The sequence below is a fragment of the Mastigoproctus giganteus genome, chromosome 9 (genome assembly GCF_048544385.1).
Source record: "Mastigoproctus giganteus isolate SK-2022 chromosome 9, ASM4854438v1, whole genome shotgun sequence".
In the NCBI taxonomy this organism is placed as follows: domain Eukaryota; kingdom Metazoa; phylum Arthropoda; class Arachnida; order Uropygi; family Thelyphonidae; genus Mastigoproctus; species Mastigoproctus giganteus.
Window position 1 is genome coordinate 32,033,769 of NC_143583.1, and position 17,656 is coordinate 32,051,424.

Consider the following 17,656-nt stretch of genomic DNA (forward strand, 5'->3'; position numbering starts at 1 on the left):
GAGAAGCAAGCGAGAAGTCATTTTGGCAAGACTCCGAATTGGTCATTCCTATATAACTTATCTGTTCCTGCTTATGGGAGAGAACCCTCCTCAACGTTACTTCTGTCAATCCCAACTAACAATCAGACATATACAAGCTCTTTTAACAGTGGATTTATAATCAGTGTATGGGATTTTCAGAAAATTCCCATACACAATCTGCACTTTCATTACCGGGGATGCCGACATGCCCAGGGATCCAGCAGAAGGTGACCAACTGGTTGGATGTGTGATATTGGTATAAGTGAGACTATCTGTTTCAGAATGGGATGTTGGGAAGAAGTAGTAGATCGAACGGCAGTTAAGGAGTCTGTGTATATAAGAGCTTGCTTGAATTGATGCTTGGTTATATTATCTAGAGCTAGTTTTATTGCATACAATTCTCGGTATAGATACTGCATTCTGTAGGAAGAGACACAACTATTGAAAAAGTAGAACAAATTTCTGCAGAACCTACAAATTCATCTGTTTTGGAGCCATCTGTATAAATAGGAAATTTCCCTGAGTTTTCCAGGGTGTGGGCTTCATGCAGCTGCTGGAAATTGTTGTTTGGCAGGGAGCCTTTTCTCCATCTCAAAAAGAAATTATCACAGAGAGGTGGGTATTGAATCTAGGGATGCTCAGGAGGAGCAACGTCTTCAAGGATATGCTGAAAGTTATTATTCCAATTAAGCATCAGTTCTTGCAATCTAATAGCCACAGGGCAGTTTTCATTAGGTTTGTTACTGTATAGCGTAATATGCTGAAGGTCAAACAGGTATTCTCAGCAAGGATGAGATAGAATACTTTTAATTTTTGCAGCATAGCTACATAGTAAGGATTTTTGTCTGAGGTGCAATGGGGGTGGGGTTTATTTGCCTCAATATACAGGCTGTGGACTGGAGACGTTCTGAAAGCTCCCGTGGCTATCCTCAGGGCATCATGTTGACTAGTTTACTGTCTAGATATAAACCCAATAAACGAAAATTATTGGTGAGAGGAATCAGGTTGTTTTTTAAATATATTTCAGGATCAGGATGTAATTTTTGAATTTTACAGATAAGAATTGCAGTAGATTTATTTTCTGCTAAGGGAATAGCCATTCTGTTGTGCCCACGATTCTATTCTGGCTATGGATAGTTGAAGTTGCCTTTCAATGGCATTCATAGTTTGTGACTGGCAAGAGATAATAAGGTCATCAGTAAACAAGTATGATTCAACTGTTTTTAGTATGTCTTATGTCATATTTGTAATTCTTATTGTGAACAGTGTTGCACTCAGGATGGAGCCTTGCAGTACATCCTCCTCTTGTTCAAACAATTTGGATACACTGTTCCTATATCTGACCTGAAACGTTCTGTGGTGTAGGAAGTTTTGTATCAATTGGGGTAACTGCCCCCTCAGACCAAAGGAACGTAGGTCCTGGAGGATACCATATCGCAAAGTGGTATTAAAGGCATTCTCAATATCAAGATTGACCCTAACCAGACATCTCCTTATGAAAGCATTGCAGATGTTTGCTTCTGCAATGCTTATGAAAGCATTGCAGAAGCAAACATCTTTAATCATCACATCTAAGATTGAGTGGTTTTTCAGAAATCCATACTAGTTCAGCTAGTCGGTGATATCGGCCTGTAATTATGTGGTATGGTATGATCCTTACCTAGCTTTCGAAAAGCCAGTACAATGAGTGTGGATAAGTATTTTCTAAATGAATTCTACAACCGATATTTTAGTTGTAGAATTTCAACAGGGAACTTATTGATTTGTTATTTAACTTTTTTACCATCATATAGCATACTCCATCTGGACCGGCAGCAGTACTTGGATGTTTTTTTATTGAGATACTCCAGAAGTTTCTTTAGAGTGAATGGCTGAGATACCTTAGTACAAAGTTTATTTTATGTTGTTCTGCAGATGCCTAAATTTTTTTTGGAAGGTTTTGCTGTATGTGGACACTGCTAATATACTGGTGAATGACTCAGCTAATGCATTTGCTATTTCTGTTGGAGTGGACAATTCCTGCCCTTTCCAGTTTAGAATTGCAGCTGAAGGTTGCACATATTTACCCTTAAGTGCTTGAATTTTCTTCCAGATGAGTCTGTTGTCCGTATCCTTGTTTATGGTGGAAGCAAAATTTATCCAGGTAACTTTGTTTGATTTTCTTCTTATTTGGCAGAATTTAGCCTTCAGTCTTTTAAGGTTAATAAGGTTAGCAGTTGTAAGGAATTTGCAAAACAAATTCAAAGCTCCATTTTTTGTCTGTTTAGCATGTGCGCATTCCTGATTCCACTAGTAACTGCTGTGTTTGCATTTCCCAGGCAAAGATTTAGGTATTGCAGAATTTGCAGCTTGTAATATCTGATTCATTATACCAGCGATTCCCAACCTTTTTGACCTGCGGAGCCTTCTTTAGAATCAATTTCTATGGAGGAGCCCCTTAGGCTTACCCTATGTTTTCAAGCTAATGGTATTTAAGGGTTGTGTTACTGGGGGGGGGGGGGATAGGTAATAAGGGAGTGTAAAGTAAAGAGATATTTAAACAATAGTACAATGTTCATGTAATAAAATTATATTTTACAGTAAGCCCAAATTAAGACATAACATAAAATAACGTATAAATATTTAATGAGACACCTGTGGTTGTATTTTTTTTGCACAGTTTCTTATTTCATGTTCAATTGATGGTAATTGCAGGCAAATGTCTGGTTCTGCATTTAAGCAACTTCTGTATTTTGTTTTGGTATGCATAATGGCAGAAAATCCCCCTTCACAGAGATATGTAGTTGAGAAAGGCAGCAATACTAATTTTGCTTTCTCAAACAAGATTTTTAATTCATCTTGCAAATGCAACCAAAACTGTGGTAGACTTTGATTCCGAAACGCGATTTTTAGTTCGCTGTGAGGTGTCAAATCTACGAGGAGCTTTTCTGCTGGGTTTAAGCTAGGTGGTTTTTTTGTTCATGCTGAACACATTCAATACCCAATTAAAGTCATCAAGCACCTTCTCTTGAGCTGTCGGAAAATAATGTTTTATTTTCCTCTATTTATATGGAGCTAAGTTTTGAGAAGCTTCGAGTGGATATTCGAGGTAGACATTTCTCGAAGGGTCGAGAATGGGTGAAAAAATTCAACTTGGCAAATTTTTATTCAGAATGTGATTTCTAGTTTTCTAATTTATGTTTCTAATTCTTTAATTTCATTCAATTTTTAGCTAATTTATTTTCCTGGAGCGGCTGTAGAGCCTTTAGGGCTCTGCGGAGCACAGGTTGGGAACCACTGCGTTATATGATCAGTGACAATATCTATGGGGTGGGACTGGATTACAGAGGCATATTCATGCCAGTTAGTCTTACAGAATTTCCAAGTGGATCACTGCAATATAGACAAGTTTATTTGGGTTTGAATATTGCAAAGAATTGGTAGATGATCACTGTTTAGTGAGTTATCAAGAACTGCCACTCTGTCTTGGCATATATGCCATGCGATACATATAAATTAACATGTGACACAGAAGCCTATGATAGATATAAGCTCGTCTGTAACCAAGTTACAAAGGAAGTTAGGCAGGCAAAGGCAGATTACAAGAAATCTTTGGCAAAGGATTTCTTGTAATCTGCCTTCTAAACTCTAGAGGGAAGGGGATAAATCAGATTGGTCCACTTGATATCGATGGTTCAACTGTTGATGATCCTGCTCAGGTAGATAACAAACTAAATGAATATTTTGCATCGACATTCACCCATGTGGAGTTATTCAGCGAGGGGAATGCCAGAGGTGTATTCAACTCTGGTAGTAAGCTAGAGAATCTTGTAATAACTGAGACTAAAGTAGAGGAGAAATTGTTGAAGATAAAAACACAAGAAAGGAACCTGGGGTGGATGGAATCTATCCAGTTATATTAAAGGAGGTGGCAAAGGAAGTAAGCAAACCCTTAGCCATAATTATTATGAGAGCTTCCCTTCCCTTCCCTTCACACATGGACTAGAGATGTGCAAATGTGACCCCAATCCACAAAGGAGGATCAAAGGGAGACACAGGTAATTACAGACCTGTTAGTTTAACTTCTGTTCCAGGGAAATTAATGGAGTCACTGGTTAAAAAAGCACTGCAGGATCATCAAGACAAGACTTCAGTTATAGTTCGGACACAGCATGGGTTTGTTAAGGGGAAGTCTTGTCTGACTAATTTGATTGCATACTACGATAGGAGGGAGTATATGATGAGAGCTTTGCCAATCAATTCGGCCCTGGAAAAGATTGTGCAAGGCTCAAAGGGTAGAATTTTTTTCGGACTGGTCCGTACTTGTTAACAGGAGAGACTACTTCTACAGGGATCGGATATACTTAAATAGAAAGGGTGCAAGAATATTTGCTGATGCTATCGAGGCAGTGTTAGGTGGGTCGGAAAACTGCTAGCTTGGGTGGATACAAGCACTAATAGATTAACAGTAGCCACTGGCAGAGGTGAAAGTGATTCTTGCACTGCTTCTATTGATATGAGCAGCAGCCTGGAAAACAAGATGCAGGGTATTTCAGAGACTGCTGGGAGTCATTGTGGTACAAGTAAATACATGGGTTGTGTTAGGGGAGCTAAGAATAGGAATAGGTGCATGTATACTTGCGTGTACACCAATCCTAGGAGTTTGGTAAATAAATTTGATGAAGTTGAGTTATTGCTCAAAATATCAAAGGCAGATATTGTTGGGATATCAGGGATGTGGTGTCACACAGATATAAGGAATGCAGAACTGGAATTTGGAAATTACAATGTGTACAGAAAGGAACGACAGAATAGGAAGGGAGGAGGGATTATGCTATTAGCTAAGAAACTCATAAAGTCCAAGGAAGTGAAGCCAGTCGACATCGCTGGACAGTGCAGTGTCGAGTCAGTTTGGTGTGAAATAAGCATTGGAAGATCAAAATTGAGAGTAGGAGTGCTACAGGCCTAATGTCTCTGATGAGTATAATAAGAAACTGTACAGAGAAATAGAGTGGGCCAGTAAATCAGAGAGTCTTATAATGGGGGATTTTAATTTCGAAGATAGACTGGAATTTGTGGGTTGATCACTCACACATTAGCAAGGCTTTTGTGGATTTATTGGATGATTGTTTTCTACATCAGCATGTTCAGGAGGCAACTAGAGGGAGTAATATTCTTGATCTGATTATCAGTAGTGATTCTTCATGCATTAAGAATCTGCAAATAAAGGAACCACTAGGTGACAGTGATCACAGTGTGCTGTAGTGGGATTTACTCAAAGAGGTAACTGCCATCAGGGGTAAAGGGAAGGGTTTTTGCTTTTGTAAATGTGACTACGATGGTCTGAGACAGTATTTAAATTGTATATAGTGGAACCAACTGATGATGTTACCAACAGCAAATTCAAAATGGGAAGCATTCAAAGAAATTATCTTGGAAGCTACTAGGCTTTACATACCAAATAAGAAATATTGTTCAAGGTTTAGGCCGAATGGATGTCAGATGAACTAATGAGACATATGGCAGAGAAGAAAAATGCATGGGATACATATAAATTAATGGGTGACATGGAAGCCTATGATAGTTATAAGCTGGTCTGTTGTTGTTATTTGGTTTTTAAGAGCATTAGCAACTAAAGCCATATTGCTCCGGGGATAAGTGGTGGTCATTGCCTGATCTTTCCGCATCCTCCGTATTTTGTGGTCATGGGCTCGGATCCCAGTCAAATCAAGAAGCGTGCGCTACACACTGCTGCCCCTGCCCACCCGGCTACGGAGGCGTCTAGGCTGGTCTGTAACCAAGTCATAAAGGAGATTAGGCAGGCAAAGGCAGATTATGAGAAATCCTTGGCAAAGGATGCAAATAAAAACAGAAAAGAGTTCTTTACTTATGTAAACTCTAAAAGGAAAGGATGAATAAGATTGGTCCACTGTATATTGATGGTTCAACAGTTGAGGATGCTGTTCAGGTGGCTAACAAACTAAAGAGTATTTTGCATCTACATTCACACATGAGGATGTTATTCAGGAAGGGCAATGCCAGAGGTGAAGTAAACTCTGGCAGTGAGATAGGTGATTTTGTAATAACTGAGAGGAAAGTGGAGGAGAAATTGTTGAGGATAAACATAAAAAAGGCACCCAGGGTGGATGGGATCTATCCAGTTATATTAAAGGAGGCAGCAAAGGAAGTAAGCAAATCCTTAGCCATAATTATGAGAGCTTCTTTTGACTCAGGGGAGGTACCCATTGACTAGAGAAGTGCAAATGTGATCCCAATTCACAAAGGAGGATCAAAGGCTGACACAAGTAATTATAGACCTGTGAGTTTAACTTCTGTTCCAGAAAAATTAATGGAGGCACTGGTTAAAAAAGCACTGCAGGATCATCTTGACAAGAATTCAGTCATGGCTCAGACACAGCATGGTTTTGTTAAGGGGAAGTCTTGCCTGACCAATTTGGTTGGATACTATGATTCAGTCACAAAAGAACTGGATGGGAATAACTTTGATATTATATATTTGGATCTTAGAAAGGCTTTTGATACTGTTGCACATGGAAGATTGCTGCACAAATTGGAGCTGTGTGGCATTGGAGGCAAATTGCTGCTATGGATAAAGGAATGATTGAGAGGGAGAATATAGAGAGTGGTAATCAATGGACACTGCATTGTGGAGTAATGTTATTAATAGAGTCCCTCAGGGTTCAGTGTTGGGTCCATTTTTGTTTTCTGTATTTATAAATGATATTGATGATGGTATATCAAGCTTAATGTCCAAGTTTTCAGATGATACAAAGGAAAGCAACATATCAACTCTGTGGTATTACACTGACAGTGGTAAAGAATGAAAAGGACTTGGGGGTAATTGTGCAGGCAGATATGAAGTTCTGTGAGCAGTGCAGACGGGCTGCAAGAGTAGCTCATGGTGTCTTGTCAATGATATACAGGAATTTTTCTAGCAGGGATAAGGAAGTGATTATTCCCTTGTATAAGGCAATGGTCAGGCGACACCTTGAGTACTGCATACAGGTCTGTAGGCCTCATTTCAAGAAGGATGTAGAGCTGCTGGAATGAGTACAGAGAAGGGCAACAAGATTAGTGAATGGAACAAAAGCTTAGGCTTTGCAAATTGCAGTGTCTGGAGACTAGACACCTGCGAGGTGATCTGATTGAGGTGTATAAAGCCTTGAATGGTTTGAGCATGTGTAATGCTGATGAGATTCTTCCTCTTGTTCAGAATAATCGCCTGAGAGGCCATAAATTGAAATTGAGGAAAGACAGTTGTAGGATAGATGTGCAGAAGTTTGCCTTTAGCCAGCGGGTGGTTTTTTGCTGGAACAAACTTCCATCTGTTGTAGTAGAAATCGATAGCTTAAATAGATTCAAGGCAGAACTTGACAAACATTTGGAGCAAGTGGATGGGTGAAATAAGGTTTTTTTTTTTTTTTTTTGGCTGACTCTATATAAGATTGCTTTCTTGCAACTTCTGCCTTTGCTAATGCTAATATGGAGGAAGAACAGATTGAAAAGTCTATTGCAATCATGGATCCTGTAGAAAAATGGACATAGGTGGGTTCACCAGTGTTTAGTAGAGTAAGGTTATGAGCATCAAGCAGCAATCCTATTATTTTACCCCTTTTGTCAATTTTTGGAGATCCCCATAACAAATGATGAGCATTGAAGTGACCCAGTAAGCAGAACAGAGATGACAGCTGATGTACTATGTTTTCTAAGTCATCTGAGGAGAAAGTGAAATTAGGAGGGAGATATATAGAAGCTATTGTAATGGTGATACCAATTACAATGCTCACTGCCACTACTTCAAAAAAGGAGTCTGAAGAGAAACATGTTTGGATGGAATGTTATTTCTGACAATAATAGCCACCCTTTCATGAGCTGGCATGTCAATACTCCTATCTTGTCTAAAGATGGTATAATTTTTGACAGAAGGACACACTTGTGAATTTAGAAGAGTTTCCTGTCAGGCTATGCCATCTGGTTCATACCGATCGATTAGACCCTGAAAATCATCTTTTGTGTTCCAAAAGCCTCCGCAATTCCATTGAAGGATTTTTTCCATTATGTGGTTTTATGTGTTGTTTTCGATTCTTGCAGTTTTTTAGTTGTAGCTTGCTGGTATCGATCTATTTTTGCTTTCTCTTCTTTAGGAAAGACAGGTCAGGTTATGTTCATATAATCGGTTGCATGTAATTCTAAAATGCCATCTTCTAAATCATGATGTTTGTCGATGTCTGTTCCGGTGGTGGCCAGTGATTTTGGTTCCATGGTTTCTATCACTTTTGGTTTTATTGTTTAGGAAACATCCGTTGGTATGGTAATTGGAGTATTACTGGACTGCTCACTTATTTTTGTGTAGTTCACTGTAGGACCAGGGAATAGGACACTGTTCCTATTCCCTGGTCCTATTCCATCTATCCTTTTTGCATAATATATAATTAATATATTTCCCATTTTCCTGACAATAGAGTCACTGACAATAATTAGCTCCTGTTGGGCCAGGGCATTCTGCCTTGAAGATTGCCGCTGTATTTCCTGATGAACAAGAGTGAGCTCTGGCATTGAGCTGGGCTGTGGACAGCTAGATAGGCCTCCATTTTAATTCCTTTGAAGACATCTACCCTACTCTCAAACTGTCATAGATGACCATCAGAATGCTGAGTTGGCTCCTAATTTCTTCATGATGGAAAACAGTGGAACAGCTGACCTCGGACTTTAACCAGCAGACAACTAGCAGTGTTTCTAAGACCATAATACAATGAATCTTGGTCTTGGAAACATCCAGTTTTCATCCATTCATGGCACCCATGCTTACAGTGTCAATTGACCATCAACAACTGGAAAAAGAGTTGTGTTTTCCCATAAATCCCTTTTCCTGCTATGATCTGTGGATGGCAGAGAAGAAGGATGTGGAGGCAAACTGCAGAGAGGAATCAGTCTTATGCCCTGGTTCAACAGAAGCAGGCAAATAGAGGCAATGTTTTGGTATGGGAGATGTTTTCCCTAGGAACTTCTTGGAGCCCTTGTACTCTAGACTGCACTCTGAATGTTAAAAACTACCTATCCATTGTGGCTGATCAGATGCATTCCTTCATGATGACTATCTTCCTGGATAATACAGGTTTGTTTTGGCAGGATAATGCACCCTGCCACATTGCCAGTATTGTTTGAAAGTGGTTTGTTCAACACGAATACGCTTTTCAGATGCTACCTTGGTCGACGAATTTGCTGGTTATGAATCCCATAGTACATCTCTGGGAATATATCGATCGAAAAAAATCGGGTGTTTGTCACAGATCTTTTTTTTTTTTTTTTTATGTGAACCCCAAACACGAGAAGTATTAGAACCTATAGTACTTAGTACCGTGCTTGGGTTGGAGGTTGAGAAGACGAAAGAAGATATTTGTTGACATTGGACTTGAACTTCTGTAGATTGTAATTTTTAGGAAATACGTATGAAGGAAGGTTGTTCCAGAAAATGGCAGTTGAATGAATAAATGAGGAAGATGAAAAGTTGGTTCTGTGGGTTTGAAGTTGGACAGTAACTGGATGTTGGCTGGTGGACTGTTTTGAAAGAGAGAGTGGGAATTATAGAAGCCAATTCAGAAGAACAGTGCCCAGGGAAGTATCTGTAGAAGAGGCATGCAGCAGAAACAGTACATCTATGAGAAAGCGAGTGGAGAGACTCTGTTAGAGATGAATCATTAATTAACCTAACTGCCCTCTTCTGAATGGAATCAAGAAGCCTGAGAGAGGTTTTGGGGGCACCACCACAGATGTGGGAACAATATTCCATGGCAGGGCGGATTTGCGATTTATATGGAGTTGGCTGAAACAAGAAGAAGAAATGAATCACTTATAAGTTTATCAAGTGGAAATCTGCTGTACACCAATGGAAACAGTGAAAGGAGTGAAGGTGGAGTTGGGTTTCTGGTCCATAAAGATTTTAAAAACAACATTTTGGAATTCAAAAGTACATCACCAAGGGTGTCAAGACTAATACTCAAGATTTCTAAGAGGTACAAGCTAAAGATTATAATGATTTATGCACCAACATCGAGCCATGATGATGAAGAGGTTGAAGAAATGTACACTGAAATTGAGAGTCTTCTAGATGAGCAGAAAACCCACTACACTATTATTATGGGGGACTTCAATGCTAAGGTTGGAAAAAGGCAAAACAGCGCAGAAAGAGGAACTATAGGAAATTTTGGAATTGGTGAAAGAAATAAAAGAGGTGAAAGACTTGTGGAATTTGCAGAATCTCAAGGAATGTCAGTAATGAACACTTTTTTCAAGAAAAGGGTGAACAGAAAGTGGACATGGAAGAGTCCAAATGGATTAACAACTAATGAAATCGACTTCATCCTCACTAACAGAAGATATATTGTGAATAATGTTACCGTCCTGAATAAGGTAAATGTTGGAAGTGATCACAGAATGGTAAGATGTACACTTGATATAGATGTAGGAAAGGAAAGGAAAAAACTGACTCGAGTAAATAATACAAAGGTCTTTGAAATAACAGAGGAGGAGAAAAAGCAGTATGTACTGGAACTTAAGAACAAGTTTGAGCTTCTGCAGACTGCTCAGGACCAAGATATCGACGAGGAATATTACAACTTTCTGAAAGTGATAAAGCCCAAGAAACCTATAGGGAAACAGAAATCCAAAGAAGAAAAAATTAGCCAAGAAACACTTGTCATGATGAACCAAAGACGACAAATGAAGAGCAAGAAAAACACTGACAGGGAGAAAATTGAGTATACTGAGTTATGCAAAGCCATTAGAAAGAGACTCAGAGAGGACATAAGAAGATTTAACACAAGAAAAGTAGAACAAGCATTAAGGGAAAACAAAGGATTTAAATCAGCAGCCATGAGCAGTAATACAGAAAGACAAATGATACTGAAACTGAAGAATAGCGATGGTGTACTTATAAACAGCAGAGAAGGCATAATTCAAATAGCAGAAGACTACTATAGAGAATTATACAAGGAGCGAGGGAATGATACCAGCAGTGGGGAAGATGGATTGCAAAGTAGCAACACATACGACATACCCGATATTCTTCCTGATGAGGTAGAACATGCATTGAAGAAAATGAAGAATCGGAAAGCCCCGGGGGAAGATGAAGTTACTGTAGAGTTGTTAAAATTGGGAGGAAGAGACATAACACAAAAACTGGCAAGGCTCTTCACAAAGTGCATTAGAAAAGGTGTGATGCCTAAGCAGTGGAATAATGCAATCATAGTTTTGCTGCATAAGAAAGGAGATAAATCAGAAATTGGAAATTATAGACCAATTAGCTTGTTATCCCATATCTACAAGTTGTTCACAAGGGTCATTACTAACAGATTAGAAAGAATACTTGATGAGAATCAACCGAAAGAGCAAGCTGGCTTTAGGACAGGATTCTCAACTATGGATCACCTTCACGTAATATCACAGCTAATGGAGAAAGCAAATGAATATAAAACACCATTATGCCTGGCATTTGTGGATTATGAAAAGGCATTTGACTCAATACAGCATAAGGCAATGTTTCGGGCACTGGAAAGACAAGGCATAGGTACTCCATATATTATGATTTTGAAGAAAATATATGAGAGTGCTAATAATGCAATCATAGTTTTGCTGCATAAGAAAGGAGATAAATCAGAAATTGGAAATTATAGACCAATTAGCTTGTTATCCCATATCTACAAGTTGTTCACAAGGGTCATTACTAACAGATTAGAAAGAATACTTGATGAGAATCAACCGAAAGAGCAAGCTGGCTTTAGGACAGGATTCTCAACTATGGATCACCTTCACGTAATATCACAGCTAATGGAGAAAGCAAATGAATATAAAACACCATTATGCCTGGCATTTGTGGATTATGAAAAGGCATTTGACTCAATACAGCATAAGGCAATGTTTCGGGCACTGGAAAGACAAGGCATAGGTACTCCATATATTATGATTTTGAAGAAAATATATGAGAGTGCTACATCCTTTATTAGACTAGACAAAGACAGTAGCAAATTTAAAATCGAGAAAGGAGTTCGACAAGGAGACACAATATCTCCGAAGCTGTTTACTGCTGCCCTTGAGGAAGCTTTCAGAAGATTAGACTGGTCGCAGAAAGGAGTCAATGTGAACGGAGAGTACCTAAACCATTTACGATTTGCAGATGACATTGTGGTCATAAGCCACGATCCCAAAGAATTAGAGGAAAATCTTAATCAGTTATGCACAGTTAGTAAGGATTTTGGACTAAAGATGAATATGGCTAAAACAAAAGTAATGATGAACAAGTATGCCACGGAAAGGGAAATAATGATTGAAGGAGCAGTAATTGAAAAGGTGGAGTCATATACTTATCTGGGACAAGTTATTAGCTGTAATAATGATAAATGGCTGGAAGTCAAGAGAAGAATAAATTTTGGATGGATAGCATTCAGGAAATATAGTCACATACTGAAGAGCAATATCCCAGTTTGTCTGAAACGTAAAATAATGAACCAATGTATACTCCCCACCATGACTTATGGAAGTGAAACTTGGGCACTCACCAAAAGAATGGAAGAGAAGCTAAGAACTACACAGCGAAGAATGGAACGAATTATATTGGGAATCAGACTGTTAGATAAGAAGAGAAACACATGGATTAGGCAGCAAACTCAAGTAAAGGACATTCTTATCAAAACTAAAGAACTAAAATGGTCTTGGGCAGGACACATAGCTCGAAGACATGATGACAGATGGACTAAGAAAATAACAGAATGGTACCCAAGAGGAGCTAGAAGAAAACCTGGAAGACAAAGGCGGAGATGGATAGATGAAATTCATGAGTTTTTGAGTAGTAAATGGATGGCCAGTGCTCAAAACAGAAGGAACTGGAAAGTTGCTGGAGAGGCCTTCATCCTGCAGTGGATTGAAAATGGCTGATGATGATGATGATGATGACGGAGCGAGCAGCTGTTTGGAAGAAAAGTAACGCCGAGAGCAAAAGAGAAAACCAAGTTTTTTAGATGCAGAGGAAGCAATATTTGTAATGTCCTTGTGCCAAGAGAGATTAGAAGTCAGGGTAATCCCCAAAAGAGATATATCATTTTGCCTACAAATCGGAGTGTCACTAAAGATAAACATAGGAGCAGAAGAATCCATTTTGCGAGATATAAGACAAGACTGAGATTTAGAAGGGTTGAAATCAACTAAGTTATCTTTGCCCTGGAGAATTACCTGAAGATCGGCATTTAAGGAATTGGTACCAGATTTTCGAAAAGTTGAAGCTGATTGAGCAGGACAAGGTTTCTCAAAATGGAAAGTGGAATGCAGTGTGCTATCATCGGCAAAACTATGGATAGGATTTCCAGTCAATGGAAGAAGGTCATTAATATACAAGAGGAAAAGAGTGGGGGAAAGAACTGAACCTTGGGGGACACCGGCATTAGTGGAGAAATTAGAAGACATAGAGCCATCTACCATCACCCTCAGTGAGCGATCAGAGAGAAAAACTGGATAACCAATTACTAAAAACAGTTGGTAAACCATAAGATGGAAGCTTGTTTAGAAGACCTTTATGCCAAACACGATCAAAAGCCTTTGAGATGTTAAGAGCAACTACTTGTGTTTCACAGAACCTTTCCATTGAATTAGTCCATAAATGGGTAACATAAGCCAGAATATCACCAGTGGATCGACACTGACGGAATCCATACTGGCAATCGTTGATCAGACGGAAGGTTTCTAGGTAGTTTAAGAGGTGGCGGTTAATTGATTTCTCCATTACTTTAGAAAGAGTAGAAGTAATTGCAATGGGACTATAATTGAATGGGAGGGATTTGTCACCCTTTTTAGGAACTGGCTGGATATGAGCAAATTTCCAAGCAGAAGAAAAAACATCTTTGGAATAAGAAAGTGAAAAAAGGCGGCAAAGAATAGGAGTAAGTTCAGGAGCACAGGTTTTGAGAACAAATGGAGAAATACCATCAGGACCTGGAGCTTTCTTAACATCAAGATTCATCAAAATCCTTCTGATATCCTTTTGACGGAAGACCACAGGAGGCATTTAATGGAGTGTGTTGGGAATGGTGGGAGGTGTTTTACCAAGATCATTAATACATGAGCTGGAAGAAAAATGGGATGTTAACAGGTCAGCTTTATCCTTGGCTGAAGTGACAACAGAACCATCTGGTTTGGACAGAGGTGGGCAAAAGTTGCGGCCAATAGCTTTGGCAAGAGACCAGAATGTTTGGCTACCATTAGGGCAAGAAGCAAGTTTTCTACTCTTAGTCTGTTCAAACTCTAGTTTGGATTGATTAATAACTGCTTTACAATTGTTGCAAGCTTTGGTGTAGGCAGAAAATGAAACTGAAGAATTAGAAACAAGCCAATTAATATGCAACATTCTTCTCTTGAACAGCCTTAGCACATTTATTGGAAAATCAAGGTTTAGATAAAGGACGAGATTTTAAAGTGGAGTGTGGGATAAAGGATTCCATTCCTGCAAGGATAATTTCACTGACACGATCTGAGGAAACGTTGACATCAGAAGTTTTGAAACAGTAATCCAACCAAAGAAAAGAAGTCTCGCAGGTCATCCCATTTTGCATTCTTGTAATGCCAAACAACACGAGGTTTGGAATAGCCATGAGATAAAGGTTGCATTGGGGAAGAGACAATCACCAAGTTGTGATCTTAAGTGCCTAAAGGACCTCTCCCTTCGACCTTGTACTTAGAAGGGTTGTTTGTGAGAAAAAGATCAAGCATATTGGCTGTATGATTAGGATTGTCCAGTATTCTTGTAGGTAAATGAACAATCTGTGCCAGGTCATTAGTAATTTCAAAAGCCTCAGCATCTCGACCTGCTGGGTCGGTGTGACTAGAAAATGGAAGCCAGTGGAGTTGTGAACATTAAAATCACCAAGGAAAATTACCTCACTGTTAGGAAGGTGGTATCTCACTAGTTGGACTGGAGAAAGTCAAGTTGCAAAGAGAGGAAGTCAAAGAGCTCCAAGTGATTAGTGGAGTTTGGAGAACAGATGAATTTGACACAATGAGGTAGAGAGATTTTAAGCCAGAGAAGATCAAAGAGAGGAGATTCCAAATTGCCAAGTCTCTGACAGGGAATATCAGAACAGACATATGCACAAGTACAACCTTTGAGGCGAAAGGAATCATACAGCGAATAATTTGGGCATCTGAGATGAGCAGTAGTTGAATCAACCGATAACTGAGATTCTGTCACAAAAAGTACATGGGGTTTGGCAGACTGCAAGTGGAAATGGACATCATTGAGATTAGAATTGAGACCACGTATATTTGTGAAATGAATTAGGAAGTGCTTGGGAGGTTTAGATCTTTTCGCAGATAAGCTTGCTCTATTAGTTTGACAATTCATGGTGTATTCAGTAGTAAGAAAAAGTGGGTGGAACATGCTGTATGAAGTAATGAAACTTTTGGTTATGGCATACATGTGGTAAGAATATACCCAGATCCTTGACATAACGTGGCCTCGACAGTGCTCCCCGCATACACACTTCTCGGACTCCCTCCAGTCACTATCTGGCAGAGTAGAGGTAGCAAGATTATACACAAGCTGATCTGGAAGCCTCCTAGAGAGTCACCAATAGGTTCGTTCCGGTGTACTAACTAGCGGCCTGCCTGTGAACACCGTTTTAGAGCTGTACCCTCGAAATGTAAGGAATATTGGATCTCGCCACGACGTTCGTCATAACCGCAAAAGTCATCAATCATACTGCATGATGGAAGAGATAGGGAAGGGTTGACCAGAACTTAACTCTAGAGACTAAACATGGGTTCCACCACTTGAAGCGCGCCTCCCTAGCCAGGTGGGAAGGAGCAGCAGTGTGTAGCACACGCTTCTTGATTATATCGGGGTTCAAGCCCGTGCCCACCAAATACGGAGGATGCGGAAAGGTCAGGGAATGGCCACCGCATATCCCGGAGCAATATGGCCTTAGTTGCTAATGCTCCCAAATGAAACAAACAAACAAACCACCACTTCAAGCTTCCAATAAGCAAAGTGCTGGTATTTCACCGGTTGATGAGAGTCATCTACCACCTAGTACTGCGTGGTAACATAGAGGGGTGGCGTTCCTCCATGTGGTGTGGGCACCACACCTCGACCCCTTCCTACGTTGGTTCACACCTGGGGGGGGGTCACCCACAATGTACTTGTGCATGGAGGTTATACCCAGAATTACTAACAGTCCCACCATCGTGAAGGTGCAAGCAGAGGATTTGGCTGTCACAGACCATCCGGACTTCGCCGAAATTGGGTCCACTTGACTCGAGTGTCACCCGAATATCAGTTCCATCAGCGTTTTAGACTCCCAGGTAGCAAGTACAGCTTGTCTGGCATATCTGAGAGAATGTCTGTGACAACCTCAAGGACCAAAATCTATAGGAGGAAATCCTATTGTGAATTTTATTTGCAGGGTATACAGGGAAATGATCTGTACAACATGGTACAAAATACCTCCTGCAATGTTCAGAGGCCTTATAGAGTCTGTGTCTTACTGTATGGCAGCTGTACTAGTGGCAAGAGGATGACATACCCACTATTAGGTAGGTAGTCATAATGTTTTGACTTGACTGTGTGTATATATTTAAATATATAGAAGCAAGCCACTGTTTTTTATGGCTAATTTAATTTTTCTATTAGGTATTCTGTATTAGGATATTTATAATTCATTTATCAAAGCAGCCTTGTTTGTTCAGCTGTTCTGATAAATGAATTGTAAATATCTAACATATATTATGCAATATATATAATATTCAGATATTCAGTTAATGTGAGGCAAAATTCCAGTGTAGGTCTACAGCTACTGTTTTCATTTCTTTTTTTTTTTTTTTTTTTGCTTTGTTTTGTTTACACTTTTATTGCAAAATATGCTGTACAGTATTTTTCTCCATATGTTACTTATTAGTTTTATTGAAACTGTTTTACTTACCAAAAACATTGAGATTCAATTTTATTTACAGGGTAGTTGCACTTTAAGCCTGAAGATGCCATTCTAATGTGCACTTTTCCCAGTGATGCCAAGGAACTGTTTCACAACTCTGTACCCAGTGATCTTCAGAAGAAATATTGGGAACTCTGTTGTTAATTGTGACTTCCATGTTAAGCCATCTCTTGCCCACCTTCCATGTTCATTTTACGTACTTAGAGATGTGTTGGACTACTCAAAAAGATATTTTACTTTGACTACTAAAATGATCTGTACAAATGTGAATAAGCAAAGAGTTTTAAAAAAGCTTGTTCTGTGACAAGTCTATTATCACAGATTAAGTGCTGAATTTTTTATGCAGTAATTAATCTTGTTTATAATATATACATGCACACATTGTAAAGCTGATGTGTACAGAATCATTTATCTATTCATCTGACTGCAATATTGAAAACAGTATGTGAGACAACTTGCATAAAAAGAAACATCTATAGCTCATTTTATTTCATTCATAAAATACTATAATTATCAGAGTGATTTTGTGAGCCAATTCAAGATATCAAGCAAACACTGTAAAGAAAATGAGTGTTGAAGTGCCTTGAATGTGCGATAGAAGTACTTTTTAGTGTGGAGCTTACGGGTGCTTGCTTTACTCAACCTGTCGTGGAACTATACCT

General features: G+C 39.2%; 1 protein-coding gene across 1 annotated transcript in view; it reads left to right on the plus strand.

Moving 5' to 3' along the window:
- LOC150080135 (uncharacterized) overlaps positions 1-17,228 on the plus strand; it is a 228,061-nt gene extending 210,833 nt beyond the window's left edge. The window contains exon 10 of the mRNA XM_090380599.1: positions 17,014-17,228. The gene's annotated coding sequence lies outside the window, so the exon portion shown is untranslated. The remainder of the gene's footprint in view (positions 1-17,013) is intronic.
- The last annotated feature ends 428 nt before the right edge of the window (positions 17,229-17,656 follow it).